Source organism: Pteropus medius, unplaced genomic scaffold, assembly GCF_902729225.1.
Source record: "Pteropus medius unplaced genomic scaffold, Ma_sr-lr_union100, whole genome shotgun sequence".
NCBI lineage: Eukaryota > Metazoa > Chordata > Mammalia > Chiroptera > Pteropodidae > Pteropus > Pteropus medius.
The window spans coordinates 5517857-5540166 of NW_024355008.1; the positions used below are offsets into that span (position 1 = coordinate 5517857).

At 33.0% G+C, this 22310-nt stretch overlaps 1 protein-coding gene and 1 long non-coding RNA gene across 3 annotated transcripts in view; both read left to right on the forward strand.

Annotated features, from left to right (window-relative positions):
- The window catches only part of ALCAM (activated leukocyte cell adhesion molecule), a 181308-nt gene that overhangs the window by 49480 nt on the left and 109518 nt on the right, over positions 1-22310 (forward strand). The gene's annotated exons all lie outside the window — the stretch shown is intronic.
- LOC120598143 (uncharacterized) overlaps positions 745-22310 on the forward strand; it is a 25069-nt gene continuing 3503 nt past the window's right edge. Inside the window, exons 1-2 of the long non-coding RNA XR_005651514.1 lie at positions 745-1491; positions 6794-6799. This is a non-coding gene — a long non-coding RNA (uncharacterized LOC120598143). The remainder of the gene's footprint in view (positions 1492-6793; positions 6800-22310) is intronic.

Genomic DNA, 22310 nt, shown 5'->3' on the forward strand with positions numbered 1-22310 from the left:
AGGAGATTATGCCTTCTCAGTGAGAGGAACTAAAAAGGCACATGGCAAATGTAGAGTTTACAGGAAGTGGTAAAGAATAGGGCCATTAAAGCAATCTACCATGTATAACTATGCAAGGGAAAATGTCTAAGCTCCATGGGTTTGTGTTTATTGTTTTGGAAATAAGTTTCCACCTTGTTTTTGTTGTGAATTGTGACAGCAAGTAGAAGTGCAGCATTATCTTTAACTGTCATTTCAAAAGCTGTTCTTTTCAAACTGACGACCAAATCACTTAAAAGTATAGGATAATAATTTACTTTTCAATTCTACACACATCTTGGATTATAATGAAATCTTATTGAACAAATGCCTATTAATAGGAGTGTATTTCCAATATGAATAAGAATTTCATGCAGCAAAACTTGAAGTGTAATAATGAACAGGTCTGTAAAAATGAAAGTATCAGCTAAGCCTATAAATCTCCATATATTTTTATGCCAGAATTAAAAATATGAATAATCTATTCCCAGTTAATATTCAGGAAAGGATAAACTCTTATTTTTAAAGAGGTCTCCATGAAAATATTCTTTCAGAGTTATTGACAATTGCAATATATACAACTTGCAAATTTGTTGTTTTAGGGTTTATTTAAAATAAAATAAGCCTTTAAGAATTTATACATTTGAAATCTTTTTTTTTCTGTAGAAAAATTGAAATAAAGCAAAATGAAATAAATCTTTTTTTTCTTAAAACATTTGAAAATAATGTATGAGATATAATTAAACATAAATTTTATGTTTACATTTCATGTGCAGAATACAATCCTGAAAGAAGCAGTTTCTATTACACTTCCTTTAGCTGCTTATTTTTGAGGCAGCACTTTGTAGTGAAAAAGATAAGAGCTTCAAATCCAGAGAGATTTGGATTGAAATCCTGATTCTCTCTTTTGTGAAATTTGTTTAGCAGGGTTTTTTAACCTCTTTGAGCCTTAGTTTCCTAATCTGTAAAAAGAAAGTACAGCGTTTATTCCATATGATTTTTAATGAGAATTTAATGATAAATAAAATATGAAACTTTGCACAGTGCTTCATGCATAATAATCTCCTTGCTATTATTTTGACTATCGCTGACTTCTAAGATATACACTTTTACATTTGCTTAATACCTTACTTCCCAATAGCTACTTTTACAAAAGTCTTTCTGTCACATGCTGGGGTACATATATCTTATCTACTATCCTAGCTTTAAGATTATTTGCCGTATACCAACACTTGACTCAAAAGTAGGCATGAAAAAATGCATACCAGAAGGAAAATCATCCTGCAGAGTCTGAGCAAAACAAATGGCTGGCGCCAACCAGTATGTTATTACAAGAATTTATATCTACTCTTGTTCTAACCATATTCTCTGAAACTTATAGGAACATATATTATCCATTTTGTAATCAATGGCTCCACTAATAACATCTTTAATTTTTTTTAAATTTGTGTGTGTGTGTGTGTGTGTGTGTGTGTGTGATTTACAAATTTACCTGGAGAACTTTGCTCAGAATACTCTGAGCCTTGAGAAATGACCAGACAGGAAAGCAAACAGAATTGGAGATATTAAACTTCAGTTTAAATACCACTTTTTGTCTCCTTCCAGAGCAATGAAAACTCTTGCTTATAGCTGTAATATTCAAGCTACAATGTGAGATACATTTCTAAGAACTTTTCTTAGTTTAATTCTTCTGTTGTTGCCAGATACTTGTCACAGGATATCCTCGATGATGCCAGGTCCCTGATGCCAAAGTCAGTAAAGGACAAACAAAATCAATAAATAGATGTCCAATGTGCAGTTTTCAAGTCTGAGCTTCCCCTGGTTCAATGAAACATTCTGGTATTCTAGCCAAGGAGTTTTTCACTACAAGATCCTGAATATCAAATTGCATAGAATTCATGAATTAGAGTTATGACTAAGCCACCAAATTCCTCTGTTCTTCCTTTGGTTAGTGCTGAGGATATGGCTTAGGTTTCTAAACAGACCTTGACATTACTTCCATTACAGTAAGAAATATGTATACATATTATTACACACACACACAGCAGGAGGTCATTACTACTAAGGCACACACACACACACACACACACCCAGACAAGCTGACACACTGAAAACTGGATTATCCATAGTGTATTTAAATCTTGTGATAGGCATATGATGAGCTGGTCAGAGTGAATCTACAAATTAGTTTTTGTCCCATTACAAAAAAGTTTTCTTGGTTCTGTTGCCAGAAAGAAGACTGAGTGATTAATTAAGAACAATGGAGGTGTTTTTGTACTCATATTTCTCCCAACATTGCTTACTTTATTGTCCTGCCAAAGGGGATGTTTGGAAGGGTCTTAATTATAAGACTGACTGCCTTAAAATATAAGAATTTCTTATGATTCATATTAACTTTAAAATGTATTTTCCCCATGAAATGACTTTCTTTTTTAAGTTATTTGATATTATTGAATTAATAATGTATTAACACAAAGCCTTTCATTCAGATACTTCAAAACACTTTTTTATTTGTCATGTAATATGGTTATTTCATATGATTACGAATTGTTTTTATGATAATATTGAAGCGATAAAATGTTAAGAAATACCAAGTATAATTTTGAGAAAACTTTCAGAAACATAAAATTTCATCTTAACTACCTGTCTTAGTTTTCTATACTCCATGGTAAATTAGACTGAAATGTGTTTCCATTTAAAAAGTAGCTTTGATAAGGCCTGTTTCTTTTAAATTAGATTTTAATTTAAAAAATAGTTTTTATTTCAAAAATATAATATAGAGAATATTTTGTCTCAAATTTTGAGTTTTCTTCACTGAAAATTTTATATATTAATATATGTAAATGTATTCTACATTGGCCTTTTATCCTCTTGGGCAATTACTAAAATAATTCATAGACCTGTTCTTACTGGTAAGTAGGGATATATTAAGTTTGTCAGGACACTAAAGTAGCATTAGATAAATTATGTTCCATTGACCTAAAAGATAGCCAAATCTTTACAAATGAAGCGGTTTACTTCTTCACTCTTGTATAAGTTTATATTGGGATTTTGAAGATGCTAATGAAATGATTGTTTAATGAATTCTTATTTAACAGAGCACACTATGAAATTCCTTTTCATTCTTGCCAGTGCTAATACATGTATGCAGCAACTGTGAACCAATTTTCTGTATGTGAATAGAATTCTAAACTTAAATAAATATTTTAAGTTCTTATGTATGTGATTTAAAAGCAAGTTTCTGGAAAGAAATTATAGTATAAAAATAAGTAGAGTTATGGTATGGTTTGCTATGTTACAGTCTTCACCTTTGGTGTGATATGACGTTGAGCAAGACCCTTAATTTTCTTCAACTGTAAAATTAAGGCATATATGTTTATGATTTTTGAAGCAATTTTAGGCTTCTATGTGATTTTACAAATTGTAGCTCTTTCTAAAATACAGATTATTCTTTCTGTGTTTCTAAATCATACCTATGATTGTTTATTATTGGCAAAAAAGTAAGGACTAATTGTGATTTACTTTTGTTCTATAGTCAGCAGTGCTGAAACAACCTGTGGCAAGTCACACAAGGAAAAACCAGTTAGAACTGTTAACAGAAAAACAAATATTATTCTTTCTCCTTTTGAAAAGTATTCTGAGTAAATTAAAAGAAGAACATAAATACTGCTGGACATTTCTGAGAGTTCACTATGACCGTCACTCTTTCCCCTTGTTATATGACATCAACATGGCGCTATTCTTTTCTTCTGTATATAGGGCCTTCATTAATGCAGTGGCATTAGAGAATGTATTTGTCATGGCTCTTTCAGTAGCAAGTAACAGGGTCTCACTCAAACTAGATTTATAAAAATGAAATTTTTTGAGTCATATAACTTCAAAATAATGGGATAGAACTGGTTTCAGGGCTAGAATCCAGAGCTTAGATGATGCCAGAATATACATCTTACCATTACTTGGCTTAGTTTTCTTTTGATTTCATTTGGACAACTTCTTGCCATGGTGTGTTGGGATGGCCAGGATTACAGTCCACCTGCTCAGCAACTTCAGTGTAAAACCTTCTCTTTCTTAACTGCTTCAGGAAAAGTTCTTTAACTGAGTCTCCTTTGCCTGATATGGGTCACATGCCCATCTGAACAAATCATATGCCTCAATTGGATAGACTCTTCCTATTGGCCAAATTAAATGTGTGCTCCTTTCTGGAGCCTGTCACGGTTGAGGGTGGGGACAGTGTCAGCCTGCCTGAATTGCACAGGCTGAGGATTGGGGAGAAGTGATGATGCAATGGCAATCAGAGCGCTGTTCTTAGAAAAGCAAATAACTGTTAAGTTGGCTCAAGCAATAAATATCCACTCTAAAAAAGAATCAAAGAGGAGGAAAAGAAGTCAGAAAAGAAAGTACCATTCCTTCAACAACTATGTGTTTTGCGTTATTGTGTGTTCTGTACATCAAAGACACAAAAGTGAACAAAACAGACAAAAATTCTTATTTTTGTGTTGTTTCCTCTGGTGGTAGATATGTAGTTACGTGTTGACCTCTGGTGAGATATTGGTGTCATGGTCTGTTTAGGCTGCTATAACAGAATATCATAGACTGAGTGGCTTATAAACAAAATAAATTTATTACTCATAATTCCGGAGGCTGAGAAGTCCAAAATCAAGGCATCAAAAGATTCAGGTCTGATGAGAACCTGCTTCCTGGTTCATAGGTAGTCGTCTTCTCATTGGGTCCTCATATGGCGAAAGGGAAAAAGTAGCTCTCTGAGATCTCTTTTATAAAGACATTAATCTCATTCGTGTGGGCTTCATCTTTCTGGCCTAATAACCTCCCAAAGGCCCCAACTCCTAATACCATCACATTAAGGGTTAGGACGTCAACATATGAATTATGAGGAGACACAAACATTTGGTTCATAATAATTGGTGTAATATACTTCATGATATGGGAACTATTTGGATTTGAGTTTGGTTCAAGACTGATTTGGTTGATTAATTAATATCTCACTTCCACCCACTATAATTTTGAGGACAGATACTAAAGATTTTTATTCTCCTTACATTTGATCATTGCCGATAATAGCTACAAACCTCAGAAAACTTAAAAACAAGATTTTTAAACCTACAATATGTCATACATTATAATATGATTTTTTTTTACTTGTAATGAGATTAATTAATTTGCATACGCTTCCCTTTTGGGAAGCTCATTAACTTCATTTTAGAAAGCTTTTTCTAATTTCTGTACTACTGTTTTCATGATAGTATGACTTCATGATAAAGATAAAATTAGCTTTTATTTTCCTCCCCTTTCTACTTCTTAACCTCCCCAGACTACATCTTGATGCAAGGAAATTTTAAAAAGGTTTTTCTTTATCATTTCTGATATTACTCTGGAGAATTCTTTTTGTTCTTTTCTAAAGGAATAAAACAAAATTATTATTTTTTTTAATCCTAGGTACTTTGTGAAAGAAGTGCTGACTAGTACTTACTTGTTAAAATATTGGAACACTTCATCAATAGCCATTTTAATTTTAATGCACAAGGACATTCTGATTAATTCAACAATATTCCATGATTCTTTGGTACATAGCTGGTAGAAAACTCTAGTTAACTATAATATTAGATGATGTACTAATAGTATATCATCTTCCAGGGACACTAAGTTCTTCCTGAATCTGATAACACTTTTTTTTCCCTTCAAAAGAGAAAAAAAAAATGTAAATTATCATGTAAATTTTTTTTTATAATCTACCTCAAAACTCATTATAATAGTATAATCTCCTTTTCAAATTACAGATGAATACAAAATACTATACTTAAATCATTGCATACAAATTAGAAGCAATCCAATTTTACAGGTATGCATATGTAGAGATTCCTAAACTCTCACATTTTATAGCAGGAAAATGTATCTTTTTATCAATCTTAAATTTAGGCCACATTTTAATGTTAAGAAAAGGTATAGCCTAAACTCAAAGCCTATTTGTAAATAAATGACTCTGCAGAACAACTTCTTATATAATGTAAAGTCGCCTTCAAGGCATGAATTTATCTGCTATCCATTCTTAGCATTTGTTTTCTAAATGTTTACTCATATCTGTCAAATTCTTTATAAAGAATGTGATCCTCCTTAGGGTATGATGCTTGATATTCTAATTAATGATCTGGTTTGGGCTTGATGGAGAATCTTTAATTTTCCATGGACTGTATACTGGTTTAAGATTAATTTAATATGCTTGTTTTTCTATAACATATTGTGTTTGTCCTGTATTGTTGACAAAGATTTGCTTATTCAACATTATTACTCCTTGTCATTTTGTTTATCTATCTTTATATTTGATAGGCACAAATAATTTTTTAAATGTTAATCAAACTTTTAAAATTGTTTAGAAAAACATGAAAAATCTTTGTAAGTCAGTAACATATTTATTCAGGGAGGGTTAAGTCTGTAAATTGTTAAATGAAAATGTTTCATCATGGACTAGATATCAAAATTATGCGACAATAAATTTGTTTAATTATTGTATAAACATTTTATTAAATATAATGGGCTTTGTTACTTTTTGAAACTCTCAGTACTTGGATGTTACATCAACCCTTATCTGGCAAGTATAGATTAATTAGAAAAATGTCACACTGCTAACCCTATGATGAACCATTTATGTTACTAAAGGTTCTGTATAGAAAACATATATTGAAATAATGTTATCCTATAGACATATAGGATATTATATGACAGTTGCAAATTAGTTTGAAGTGTTTGTTCTTCATGACAGGGTGAGGTGGTTGGAGAATCTTACACAGTGAGGAGCCAGGGGTTGGAAGCAGAGACTATGGCTCTGTGGTTGCTAGGACCAAGAGTATCAAGTAAGGAAATTAGCATAAATGGCAAAGGATTTGTATTTCTCAGTAGTCAGGAGACAGAGAATTCTACAATTATTAACTCAGAGAAATAAGTCTTAGAGGTTTTATTTAATTATTTAAACTATAAACACATACTGAGTGCAAAGTCTTATAATGGCGATGATGAAGATTGGAATGGAATCTCAGATAAGCCACTTAAATCATTGAGTGGCTTGTGCAATTGACATATGTCTGAGTTTCATTATCAATAAATATGGCAAAAAAAAAAGCAAAACAAAAAATGTTTTGGGCTTATTACATATATAGGAAATCATATGGAATTCATCTTTCACATGGGAAGCACTTAAGAAATTATACTTACTCTGATTTGGATGAAGAAATGATCTCTTTCTAAAATGAGCTTATAATTCTGTTGAGAAAAACATCATAATATAAATAAAACAAATGATTTGGAATTGGGAATGTGAAGAATTTAGGCTCAGTGTGGAATTTTGAGCTTCTTGTATTCTAAAATGGAAAGCTGGAGCAAGTGTTGATCTAAAATCTGAAAGGTCAAGTGCCCTAAGATCAGAATACAAGTATTCAGAGCACAGAAAGAATCTGATCCCAAGGCAGAGTGAGTAACTTCTGTGGCCTATTTTATATTTCCTGAAGGAGTCTTTGAAACCTGAAGGTCAGGGCAAAAAAATATGGTTGCTTCGTAGAAAGCAGAATCCTTGTGGCTGTAAAACTTGCTGTTTTTATTGTTGTTGTTACTATTAATTATGCCTATAACATAGGAGGAAAAGTGTGGTTGTAGGAATGTTATTACAATTTGTTTCTAGTCTATGAATGTCATCAAAAATTAAGGTTAACTAACGTTAATAAATAAGTTATTATTCTAACATTACAACCCATTTTCTCTTAAATCATTTGTACTGTTTTTGTGCATGACAGTAATTCTCCTTGATTTTGAATTTGTCTTTAAATAAAATGAAGAATGCAAAAGTTCCTAGAAGAATTTGTAGGATATAGTCCTCTTTCTTTATGGTAGTTTTCTTCTTTTCTTTTCCTTTCTCTGCTACATCATCATAATAAAAATGCATACCAATAAATTCTATTGAAAACGTATATAAGAAAGGAAGTTAAAGTTTCCATGATTAGATGCTGATGAAAGTAATAAAACTAAAAGAAAACTAGATCAAGTTACACAGGTAATATTGTTACCATTAAGGGCGATTTGAACTTTAATGTCACCTCAGCAGCATGGGGGGATGATAATGGTGCAGAAATGTAATTAGCATTTTTCCTCGGTTCTTTCTCATCTATACAGTGAAGAATCACAGGTCAGTGAGATTTAGAAAAGATTTATTAAAAGCATATTTTAGAAAGACAAAAAACACTCTCCAAGGAGGAACATGGTTTTAGCAAAGAGAGCTTTAACAACCCAGAAGTGCGAATGTCTGAATTATATTTGGGCCATGATGGGTGGTTCTAAAGGCATTCCTAGGTGATTGGCACGTGAAGTCATTTTGATTGACACTTGGCTGCTGTATAACACTTTGCTTATTGTGCATGAGCTTATCCAGAATTCAGTCTGTTATAATTAGATTCATGAACTTCTAGGAATAAACACGGTATTATAATGACAGTATAATGAGCATTAGATTGTGGGCAGATTAGGGGAGTACTTTCTGCACAGGCTCCTGTGGCCGGATTAGACCAACTAAGACTATGGCCCTTCTCTTCCTTGTTTCTGGGAATGCATGAGGGATTCTCTAACTACCAATAGGGTGTTCTTTAGGCGGTCTCCAGGCTGGGCCCCTATTCCTTTTTTCCCCCTGTTGCTCATGTCTAACTGGCTAACAATATAAAGTTTTTCTAATCCTTTAAAAAAAAAAGATGGAAAGAAACGAATAAAAATAATTTACATTTTATTTTTTAATATTAAAAAATTTTAACATTAAGAGTCAAGTATTTTCTTGAATATTTCCAAAACTAGGTTTTTATATGATACTATTCTGTATTCTAAAAAAGAAAATTATTTCAGCATCCTTGCAGTTTTGTTTTCAAATTCTTACATTATATTCAGCAATTTCCAAATGTGTATGCTATTTCTCTTCTCCACTTCATTACTTATTTAGCTCTGGGCATAAATCAATATTTTGAGGAAAACCTCTCAACCTATAGCACTGATAATCATAAAGTTGTTTTTACTTCACTTGTTTAGCTTTAGCTTTATAAGTTCAAAATACCAAGTGAGACACACTATTGTGTTATTTTCCTTTATGATTTATGATTATAAAATAAATATTTAGAAATAATTTTCTAATAACTGGTCATTGGCACTGTAAATTTTCTTTAAAAAAAATCATTCTAGCAATTTTTACTTTTGATGGAAGAAATTTTTTAGTGAATTTGTCAGAAAACACTGTCGTAGTTGAACGAAGTCCCTTCCTTTAGCCTCATTTGTAAATCTTTTTTAAAAAATAACAAAATTTAGATGTACTTTTCTACTAGTGCTTTTGTAAAGATAAACAATATCAAATGTTAATGCCTCAGAGCTAATTTTCATCAATTTGCTGAAACAAAGTTTCAGTAAAACTTGAAAAATTTTCTTTTACTAAGGATTACTTTAAATTCTCTTCTTCTTGTCTAAGGTCATACCACCTTGAACACACCCAATCTTGTCTAAATTCTTTTCTTCTTGCTCTCATCTTAATACGAATTAAGAGACAATTTCTTTGTTAGATTGCAATCTTTGACCTACTACTTTGCATTCAAAAGAATATGAAGTTACATACATTGGGTAAACTTATTTCTGTCTAAAGATTATTTAGATACATAGTATTATTTCTTTCTTATGGAAGAAATATTAGTTATACATTATGCATTCAACAATATGTTAAGGCCACTTAGTACATGCAAGGAACTCTACTTATCAATGAAGAATACGTGATTAGGCTAAAACTCTTGAGAGGAGAAAAACTTAGAATTGGTGAAAACACCTTGGAGTCATTTAGCTGTAGATGTACAATGAATAGCACCAGAGTCAACTCCTCAATTAAATTCAAGGCAGGAGAGTCAAGAGAAGAAATGGGAAAGGAAAGCTCCTTCTAGAAGCACTTATGATAGCAAAAATAAATACACCATTTGTTGAACAATTCTAAAGCTAAAAAGCAAAGTACTTATTATCTACTGCCCATTCTAGAATAGTGCAGGGTCTTTTCAGATTGGTTTAACTTTGTTTGGTTTGGTTTAATTCTTTGTGGTTGCGATTGGGAGACAGAGGGATAGGTTGGGAGAAAACTACCTTCCAGTTACAAGTTCTTAAGGTCAGGGATTGTAAAGTGTCTCCTTTTTGTCCCTGACTTTAGTACTAAGTTTAAGGACCAGCAAATCAAACTTACACTTAAAAAAAAAAGTTGGTGCAGTCTTCAAAGGGTTGCCAGGTTGCTGACCTCTTATCTCCAACATGCCCAAGGGAAGGAGTTAGCAAAGAGCACTAGGCCTAACACCTCCTGTCATTTATAAAGATTCATTTATGTTAATAACCCCTTTTTTTAATAGCAGGTCAGGCAGGAAATTTAAGTGGATTCACACTTCTACATAAATTATCTCCATCAGATAACTAAACAAATTGCTTTTCTTTTTATGCTATCTCAGATCGTTTGCCCTTGGGTATTATTTTCAAGAAGTGGAGGAGAGGTGTGAGTTTCTTTGAGAGTACTGGCCATTTGGGTCTTGCTGAATCTGTTTGGGGAAATAGAATAAGGCCAAGGAAACAGAAGAGAAAGATAAAGGTAAAACAGAGAAAACAGAGAAGAAACTTTATTTTTTTTTTATTTTTACTGAGGGCCTTTGTACATGTTAGAAAATTCTTTTTAGAACATTTGTTGTAAGTTGCTGATGCCTGAGCCAAAGTAAAATAATAAGGCCTGAATTTCTGACTTGGTTCTATACATCAACCATAATCACTGGGTTGTGAACAGAAGCCCAAAAATCATTTGAACATTTGCCAAAAGCTCATGACACTTTGTTATCCAAGAGTAAAAGAAAATGCATATGTTCAAAGAATCTAACTTTTCTTGTGGGCTTACATTTTTTTTTTTAGCACAGACCTAGATAGATCATTGGTCTGTTTTTCATTTTTACGTATATTTATTTAACTGAGGTAACTAAATGGTCTCAACAGTGTAGTTGCTACAATGGCCAAAGTTCATGGATCAGTGTCTATAGCAATATATTGAATCAGGTTTCTGCTGCCTATTTTTTAGCAAAAGGAAGATTGACTAGAAGAGAACATTGCCACCTTATTCATTATGTATAGCTCATTACTTCCCTTGTCAGCTTTCTTTGCTTTTAATCAATTGAAAGAAAAAGGCTTCACAGATTTTTAGTAGGAAACATATGGAGCGATAGCTCATCAGTAATGTGTGAACTCATATTTAAAGTTGCAGCTGACCTTGACCATGCATCCTTCCCAAATTGACGCTTGTAAATCATGTGATCAATAAATGAAATAGTATTCTAGCCCCTTCACAACTCACCGTGAAACACGTTTTGCTCACACATCATCAAAGCTTCTATAAAACAGTTTTTTCCTTTGTAACAGGCTCCAATACTCTTTATATTTAAGTTTCATAAAAGAAAGGCTTAGGATTTCTCCTCAATATTAAGGTATGACTATAAAATAATGAATTAACAAGGTTGATATTTTTAAGAAATCCATCTCTACTTAAATGTCTAAATGGTTGCTGCATCCTTCTAAGGAGTCACTCTGAGTGGCAATATATTTATTCCAAGGGTATTGCCATTGCATATGGGTTACTGATGGTGTTCCTTTGGAATGGCATTTAGAACCTGTTTTCAAGCTTCGTTACTTTGTAGTTAAGCCTTAATTTTCATTATTTACTACAGGTGAAGCTTTGTCATTATCAGCTTTTACAAAATAGCCAGGGATATTTAACACATACCAATATATTTTCTTTTCCTCTGTGTATATTTGTGAATGTATTGGGAAGAGGTGAATCAATCCTGGAATACGACCAGAAGCAGTCTACCTTGTGCCTTCATATCCTTTTTTGTTTCTTGGGTTTGAGGTATCAGGGTATATTCGGGCCATTCTAACTCTTAGAGACCCCATGGGCTTAAGTGGAATGAAATTTATTATTTTCCAGGTGTGTTAAAGCATTGTAGGATGTTGGCCAAGTAACTTGTATAACATTTCTTCCATTGTAAGGGAATAATGAAAATATCTTTTGCTTTGTTCCTTAGTATAAATGAGAAAAATATCAAATATTTGAGGGGGAAAAATATTTTTTTTAAAGAAAGAGCTACTTGTGAAAATGAATAAATTCCAAGTTCTCAGATTAGAAGAGTCATTTAATATATCAAAACTTATTAGTAAAAGAGGAAGAAATTATACTAATAAAATAGTTTTTCAACTTAAAGATATTTTTCCTTCTGCTTATTTTGAGTGCACCCTTTTTCTGAGATAACAAGTATACTATTAAAGTGTTATATCTATTATTTGGAAAACAAAATTGGAACATTTTCCATTTAGTCACTGTTTTTCACATGAGGACAAGCATACATTCCTGGGGATTAAATCATGATCCTTAGAGGTATTTTTTTCAAATTGCATTCCTACCTCCCCAGTTTCCTACAGATCTGATATGCCTCCCTCCCGTTCCTTCCACTTTACTGTGTTGAAAATCATACTGTGCATGTGCAGTGTTTCTGAATAGAGAATGTTGTACAAATGAGCTTTCTAAAAGCTGAAAAAAATATTGAGAACCAATGAATTAAACCATGGCTATCTAAAAGACATTGAGTAATGTTAGGGGTACACAATAGAATTTAATAATTCCTTACTTAAAACTATAGCTTTTTTTTTTTCTAAAATAATAAACTTTTAAAATTAGGAAATATATAAAAATATATCTAATTTAAAATGGTTTCTCTTGAAATGATGTTAAAACACATATATATGTAGGCTTGGATCTTAAACACTGGACAAAAGTGGAATGAAATGTCTTCGCTGTTTAAAATGGATATAGACAAGTTTTAAATGGTTCTGCATATAAATTTACTGCATACATAATTTCAAATCAGTTATAGCTTTCATTCTTTGAAGTAAATTCAAAACTCTCTTACCTTCACAGTATTGTAGTGATAAATCAAATGTTTCTTTAATGTCTACTTTTTTCAATCCACACCCAATTTGGGAGGACTGCTGTCACAATGCCAAAAACATAGACTGAACATTCAATAATGTTGCTTATATGATAAAGAGAATCTGAGGTAATTCTATAGCAGTGTAAGTGCTGAACTCATTTTATACTTTTCAAATAAAACTAAACCACCACCAGATTTTTAAAAAGCCTTTTAAAAAAATTGACTGTAAGAGCAGCACTTCTCCATCATAGACCAAGATATGCTTGCTACTTTTTATAATGTTTTCAAAATAGAGGTGGTTATATTTACTTTTACAATGGTATTGCAATGTATTTTCTATAAATAAACAAAAATATCGACCAAACATAATGTAAAAATAATTTTTAAAAGGCCTCAAAATACATCTTAAAATTTGTTCTAAAGATGAAAAAGTAAAAATGCCATTACTATCTAAATCAGGATCCCCCAGTGTGTAAGTTGTCTATCTTTACGATTAGAAACAAAATGGTTAATAATATTATTTTATTTATATATACCTTTAAACATTATTATCTTTCTCTTCTTATTAAAAGATAAGCAGTCAGGTAAAGAATCATTGGTATAGTTTTATATCATAATAAATCATGACACCAATCCATTTTGTCTTAAATATAAATGATGACATTTCCCTTGAAATTATTCAAAGCATACCTAGCAAGATATTTTGTACATATTATCTATACATATATATTTATTTTTAATGGCTCATACATTCTAAATACACCCAAGAGATAATCAACAGTTTATTATTTATTTGATATATGATACATAAAACAAATAATTTATGTGACCCTCATTTATCTTAGCCTATAAAATAATAATAGTGTTTGTACTGAGCTCAAAGAGCAACAACAACAAAAATAATTGGAGAAATTAACACTGAAGACAAAATAAATCAAGTCTCTCTATCACACAATTTATACATATTCAGATACAGCAAATGTTGGTTAAGTAATACATGGACAAGTAATTTTAATGTTTGACATTTAGAACAAAAGCTAAATGGGAAAGAAGTAAAAGGGTTGTAATTTCAGTGCAGGAGTGGATTTCAGAATTTTAAAAAGACTGAGTATATTTTTAAAGGTACATGACTACCTATTAACAGGGAGACGGATTTATGTTTATAATTTTTTAAATGTAATTCTGAAAACTCTAGGGTATTTTTGACGAGTGCTTTGCTTTTGTTATCTAATGATGCTGATGTTTGGCCATGGAATGGGGTTCAATCTTATTTTGTAACATCGTTACCAATAAACACATGAAGGGAATGAAAGGATATATTTATTTTTCTCTTCAGAATATTCTAAGAAGTAGACAGAAAATAGGAGGAAGATGTTTGATAATTCTGATTTTTGTTTTCATATAGATCTCTAGATTCTGTAATTGGATGTGTTTAGTATAAATCTTTGATATATAGACATCACCAACAACAAAAATAGCAGTTGGGATTATGAAGTTCTAATGTTATAGGAGATAGATACTTTTTTCTAGAGGTTAGTTATTTAAATGTCATCTAAAGCTGAACTGTGTTTCAGTAAAGTAATGAAAGAATTTGTTTCAATTTAGACCTATTTTTTCTGATCAATTTAAATCAATTTTTATGTATATTTACCATATATATTCAATTTATATGTGTGCATATATATTTACCATTTTTACCTTTTATAAAATTATAGAGTTGAAAGTTTTATAAACAGAAAGCAATAATATGTAAAATATAATATAAAAGATTATTGGTCAGTTAGTGACTGATTTGATGAAATTCCTTTAAGCTAAAAGAAAATTGTCACTTTCATTCTTTAGTCTCCATTAAAAAAAAAAATTCTAATTATCTTCTGAATCCTTTTTCAGCCAACAGCTCTGTAACATCTTGCCTGTGTACTGCCTTTTTAGCCAATTCCAGTTTAGAGAGTTGAGTAACCATGGTCCCATCCAATTTTCCACATGACATCTGTGGCAGCAGAGGTATTCACAGGAGTTCTCTCCTGGAGAGTTCTCCCTTAGGTGGAGCTTCAATTTCCATAAGAAAGTCATTGACACAGAAATCAGTCAGGACTCTACATTAGGACTAGGAGCTTCCTGAGCTCAGATGCTGACAAGGCCTCATGTTTCTTCTGGCCGAGATTTCCTTCCCTTCCCCCAAGAGCTCTGTTCCTCCATGCTGGCAGGGAACAATCTGGACTAGAGGGTGACAGACTCCCTTTGATGATGTGTATCCACAGGCACAGGGAGCATTCATGGAGCTGCACAGCTGTGACAACTGGATCTTGCCCGGGTGTCAAAATGGGGAGTGGGGGGCAAGGGAAGGGCAAGGCAAGGCTTCAGTTTCAGCAAAAAGGAAAACAGTTTAAGTACAAATGAACTGCTTTAGGCTCTCTGAATTTTTCTTCCCCCAGTTACTGGGATTTAAGATCCATGCTTTATTTTGTTGAAACTTGGTAGTTGTAAAGTAACCATCTTTTCCATAGGCTCATATGAAATGATAATAATAACTGTGTTTTCATACATCGAAATACATTTTAATATGTGAACAGTTTGGTGGATCTTTGGCATTAATATTTTCCCACTGATATGTTCTCTCCTTATTGAACTCTGGGTTCAGCATAAAACAGTTTTGAATCATCTTCAGGTATTATTGTATGCTTTGCCTCACTGCAAGTTATATGGAAAAATAACAATTAGGTGGATTTTTTACATTTTCTTTTTAATGGAAAGTTTGTATATTTAATGAAGAAATGCTCAAATCTTGAAGGAATGCTGGCATGTTCACGTGGGCATTTTTTAAATGACGTGAAAAAGAGTCTGTGGCAGGCGGCTATTTCTAGCTAAGCAAAGCTTAAAAAACACATAAAGAGTTAATTCAGCTGTATAAATGAATATGCTAATCAGAGCATGATTTATCTCTGAAAAAAACATATTTATTGTGTCTGCTATTTGATTAGATGGTCTCAATGTTCAATTAATCAGTTACCTTTCAATATCATTCCTGAGAGTTGCTTAATTAATCTGTTGCTCTACAACCCCATTCATTCTACTAGAATTCCCTCGCCCTGATTCAAATGACAAAACCCAGGAACTCTGCCACATAGAGACTATGTCAATGTCAGATGAAGGTTGATAAGTGGCTGACTTTTTTTTCTTTGTTAGGTTAATCAAACCAATCAGCCTTATAGGATTTACATTTGTCAAAAAAAATTAAATGGGTTGAAAGTAATGAGAAATAGAGCAGGAAAGTCACCAAGAGATTGGTGGCATTGTTTGTATACTTCAACGGCAGTATTCTGCTTTTATCATGTGGATTGTCTTTTTCCAAATAATGAATTTAAAAACATACTGCTAATTAAACCCAAACTGGTTTATTGTGCTACGCTACCTCAACTCTCATTAACAAATAAAGCATGATAGGTCTCTATGTCTTTGAAGCAAAAGTGTTCTACATGTTTACTGTCTTCTGGGCACTACCAAAATGCTATTAACAGTTTCAATAATAGTTCTATCAACATTTACCACATATTTATCATCCAAAGGTGCGCCATGCCTAACATAGAGTAGCCAGCCACTCCAAGGAATGATTGAGATGCTCCACTAATTAATCCACATGGTCACAAGATTTTTCTCTCTTTATCTGTTTTTCACACTTGGAATCTCTCTTCTATTTCTTTCCTTTTCTCTGATATTGACTGAGACTCCATAATATCCTTCAATGTCACCCACCTTTGCTCTGCAGAAGCAGAAGCATTTTGATAAAAGTTCTTCCACAAATGGTATGCAAATTTCATACTGTCTTCCTCATCTTTCCAATATCCTTGGCCAACTTTTGTCTACCACCATCACCTCACATGGGGCCACTTAGCATTTCACGAAGGATTTAAAATACTTTGAATCAATCATTGATATCCCACATAACTCTAAAATAAAATATTCATGAAAGCACAGGGTAGTGTTTTTTATTTGCATGTGTGCCTTAAACTACTTTGAGGAAACTAATAATAATAATATTTGTGTTATACTTACATACTGTTCATTTGCCAGGTACAATGTTAATTTTTATCTAACATATGTATTCATTATTTAATCTTATCTACAAATCATCCCTATGTGCTATGATTTTACCCATTATACACATGAAAACTGAGGTGCTGGAGATTAAATTACTTGCTGAAGAGCATACACGCACTGTAGTAAAAGGGAGATAACATTATATTTGCAATTTTAAAATATAATTCTGAAAATTTTAGCAGGATTATAATAAGTGCTTTGCTTTTATCAACTAATACTATAATCAAATAATACTTTCCTTAACTTATTCCTACTCACAGAGACAAATTACAGAAAATAAAATTATCTAAGAGATTATCTATTAGCCAGGTCTCATTTATTTAGTGGCAACTAACAGTAAACAAACTATTTTAAGCTAAAAAGAGAATGTGTTAGCGTGGAGTACTAGGAAGTACAAGAGTTCAGTTGGCCTTAAGCATGACTGGATCCAGGCACTGAAATATGTCATTAGGACATTGTCTCTTCCTACTTCTCAACATGTTTTCTTCTGTGTTAATTTCATTTTTTTTAACACGGAGAGCTAAGGGTCTCAAAGGTTTAGAAAGTGGACTGTAAATCAGTCAGCCTATGTTTCATTCCTGGTGCCTTCAGTTATCAACTAGTAATTCCCAGTGATGTCTCATTAGAAAGGGAAGTTCTGAATAAGCTCTTCCTCATTATTTACTGTGGAATAGCACCTGGAATGGTGTTGGTACACAGTAGATACTCATTAAAATCTGTTGAATAAATGACATGTAAACACAAACACATGTTCAATTACTGAAAGAGTAAAGCAAACCCTTACCTTTAAGATATTTAAACTAAAATATTATTTATAAGCTTGGTTATATGTACAATGATATTTTACCCAAAGCCTGATTTTTCATAAAAAAAAAATATTTGGCAGAGAAGACTTGTTCAAAATATTGAAAAGGCAATGTAGAAATGGTACACGTGAATAACAAACATAAAAGTATCAACTGAATGACTTAAAAAAATTATAATTGGCCAATAACAAATGCAAGTAGATACTGGTAAATTACTCACTAATTTGAACCTTACAAATGATTTTAGTGTTATATTGGGTACAAAGCATCCTTTCCTGCTATTTTTCTATGCATTTTCAGCAAAAGCATATTCATAGTTTGTGTAATAATTTTTTATTCAATCTTGAATAAGACTTGTCAAGCAACTACATAGGTCTGGACTCTGCCTGTATTTTATTTTATATGTGGATATACAGTCAGCCTAAACTTATTCAAGTACAGAAAGGTGATATTTTTCTTCTTAATATGAATACAGTAGTGTCCACTGGTAGATTTTTAGCTTCATTACATTAAAATAAAACTATTTCTTAGTCAAACACATGAAGCCTTCTGCCTATTATGACCTTCAGGGAAAAACAATTCCAGTTAGGCAAATTCTCTCTTTATCTAAAGGTTTATAAGTTTATTCACACGAATATTTATGAAATTAACCATTTAAAAATGATCCGAGTATTCAAAAATAATGTGCTATATTATATAGAACACAAACTTTAACCTTTCCTTAATGACTTAAGGGTGATCATCATGAATATCAATTACACAATGATATGCTCAGGGCTAGTTTCAGGTGTTTGGGATTATTTGCCTTTGTTCTAAATGATATTACTGCAATCGGTATTCCACTCTCCCTTAGAGTAATTTATTTATTTATGCTCTGCCTTATGCCAAGGGACTTAATGTTTCTTACAAAACACATTTTAAAACACTTTTAAAACTAATTTTTAAGAAAATGAGTAAATCAGGACAGAGATGTATTAAATAAAACCAATAAGAGGAGGCTGGGGATGATTCGGACGAGGTGCTGTCCATTTGCTAGAGGAAGGCACAAGTGACTAGCAGCCCACAAAAACAGGGACATGTCAGATGTGCAGCAAGGTCTGTGTTTAGATGTGCAGAAGAATCTCGTGTTTCTATATCTTCCCTTCTGTTCTCTAATTATATCTGGAATGTCCTACCACTGCCTACTTGGCTAACTTGAAAAACTGTTCAGAAATTCCTCATCCATTTCTAGCATGACATCATTGGGCGACCCTTCTCTGTAGTCCTGCCATTGGAGACATATCACAGTCATTGAGCTTATGACATTGTATGATAATTGTTTGTTTAATTATCTTTTTCCTCCATAGTTTTGAAAAGCCCTTAATGTCAGCGGCTATTTGTCATTCACCTTTTAATCTCTAAAACCTAGCATAGTGTCTGAAAAATTATAGGTAATCAATAAATATATCTTGAATGAATGAAAGGATATGGCATTGTGCTAAAGAACCCCCTAAACAATATAGTCTTTGTAAAGACAAAAAGCTAGTTTCCGAGAGCTATTTCTTACAGCCTTTCTTAGTGTACATACAGTTCAGGGGGAAAAAAGCAGTAAGTTTATAGTTGAACCAACAAAATGCAGCCCAACATCTGCAACAAGGGAACTCAGTTAACTCAGGAATAAATTTTAGAATGATTGTATTGCAAATTATTCTCTGTAAGGTACCTTGACTGTAGTGGTTCTGTGCTACTGCTTCAAGTGAGAACTGTGTTCTTCATCCATCAGAGAAACTGGATGTACCATTGACTCATTGACTTTTGTTAGGAAGCCAAATGTCTGTGGGCCAAGGCAGGATTCTACTCCAGCACAGGAGACATATTAAATGTCATTAAGCATGCCAGAAATAAAGACTACCCTAGTTTTTCTTCTTTTTTTTTTTAAGTTTATTTTTGTTACTTTCTTTAATTAAGCTATTGGCTATCATTTCTTACCACTCTGTGAACTACCTACTCAGAAATTTCCTATCTAGATGAAGGGTATCACCAAATCCTCAATTACCTCAACTACAAACCTGGAAAACATTTTGTTTGAGCTCTTTCATACCTCTAGTTATTCGATGAGCTATCATTTCACTTCTGAAACAGCTCAGCTCCAATTTTTCAGCTATCCCTTTACTTGGGGCTAATGTTATCTTACATGGACTGCTGCAAGAATTTCCTGTCTTGTCTCTCTACCGTTAATCTCAGCTCTTCCGATCCAACCATTCACATCTCAGAGACTTTTCCCAAAAGCGAATCCTCCTATAAATGTCCAGCACCCTTAGGATAAAAGTCAAACTTCTTATTCACTCACTTATTTATACGTATTTTTAACACCTATCCTAAGCTCTGTGCTGAGTACCAGGCTCTGTGCTGAGTGCTTAACATAAACAGAAGTTTCCTAAGATCAAATTTCTTTCCTGCCTCATTTCCTAGTATACCTAGCATCTCTCAACCCCCCCACCCAGTCAGATCATGTGATGCACACTCTTCCAGAACGTGGGATGCTCTCTCGCTTTTTCAAGCCTCTGCACATCCTGCTGCTAAATGCCCTTCTCTCCTGGTGCTTCAAAATGCATCTCCCTCTCTGTGAGGACTTGCTGCCCATTTCTAAGCAGAGGTAGAAATTTTCTCTTTGGTACCCATATAGCCATGGTTTTCAGAAATAATTATTTCAATCATGATATTTGTAACTATTTATTTTCTTGCATTACTTCCCCAACAGACTGTGAAGATGGGGTATTATCTTGTTCATCTTGGTATCCTCAGGGCTTTACACAGCATCGGACAAATTGTAAATATTTAGTTAATGTCTTCTGAAGAAACTACTGAATGGCCACCTGCCTGGTGTAGATGGGCAATAAATTGGTGCTACTGTGATCCAAGCCTATTGTATGTCGTAGTTATTTGTAAAATTGCCTCTACTTTTCTTTCCAATTAGATTGTAAGCACTTGGTTGCAGGAGTTCTCTTTCCTGTGGTACCTAGTAAAAGGCTTGGCACATAGTAAGTACTCAATCCATAATTGTTGATTGAATTTTAAAATCATTCCAAGAAATTTCTCTATAGTCTTTTTTGAACTTGTAAAATGATGACTTCTTTCTTTATATTCATTGAAGAGTATAAAGAAGGAATGAGAGAACTTCCTAAGGAAATTATTTCTCTTCTTAGTTCTTGCTCTCCTCTCGCTCCTTAGCTGCTCTGATTTACTAAGCATTAGGCTTAGACAGAGAAGGGGCAGAACACTGGGTGGAAAAGTTGCACCATGCACCAGAGGCTCCATATAAACAAAAAAGTAAATTGGATTTTTGTCAGCAGAGAGGGACTGCAGAAAATTGTTGGAGATATTAATTCAAGGAGCGTCTTGGGTGAGAGGAGGCAGAATCAGAGAACAGTGTCAAGGGGAAGAAGCAGTCAAAGTGAGGAAGTTTTGACAGTCTGTGGTGGCTAATCTCTCTGGTATGACTAATTGAGAATTGATTGGGCATGCAGAAAGGTTATGTTTTATTAAGGGAAAACTTTTTCCCTTTTGTCTTTATGAAATCCGCTCTTCTGCAGATGTTATTCTTTTCCCATACTAAACCTTCATTAATTTATAATTCACCGCATTGCTTTAAAAGTGCTGTGCAGATTTCCTGTTTCTCTCACACACAGTGCTTCTAATAGACAAAGTCAGGTAGGTTATAGGTGGAAATGCTGCTTGTATTGAGGGCTGCATGCCAGACTTGCTGGTGCCAAAACATTTCACTGATCATCTCTTAGATCACTGTAAATGTTTCAAAGAGCCATTTTGCAAGCTTCATGAAAGTGAATCTGAGGCCTAAAACAACTCTTTTACTGTTGACTATAAATTGACTCTTGTTTCTATAATCTAAAGTCAAAGCTAAATGGAGTCTCTTATTGGAGCTCTATTAATTTTAAGGACAGGTACCCTCACACAGAGGCAGATACCGTTTCACCAAATAAAGACTCTGAGGGCAGAGGCAATAGGAATGGAAAGAAGGAAATCAATCGTCTTCCACCATCATAACTATTCTCGCTGCCAGGAAATTTGACAGAACTTGGATGGTCATTGGATACTGAGATATAGAAGGAGAAGTCAAAATGGCTTTTCGATTTCTAATTGCCCAACACATCATTAGTGAAGCTAAGAATTAAAGGAGTAGTTTTAATGTAACTTTTCATCAAATCCTACTTTACTGATATATAGAAAACAGGAAGACAACTTGAAAACTTAGAAATTTTTAAGAGTTTAAACATCTTGAATATGAAAAGACTAAGAGATGTATAGATGAAGACTTCAGGTCTCCTTGGCGACTTCAGGTAATTTTGGAGAGAGAGAGAGAGTGTGT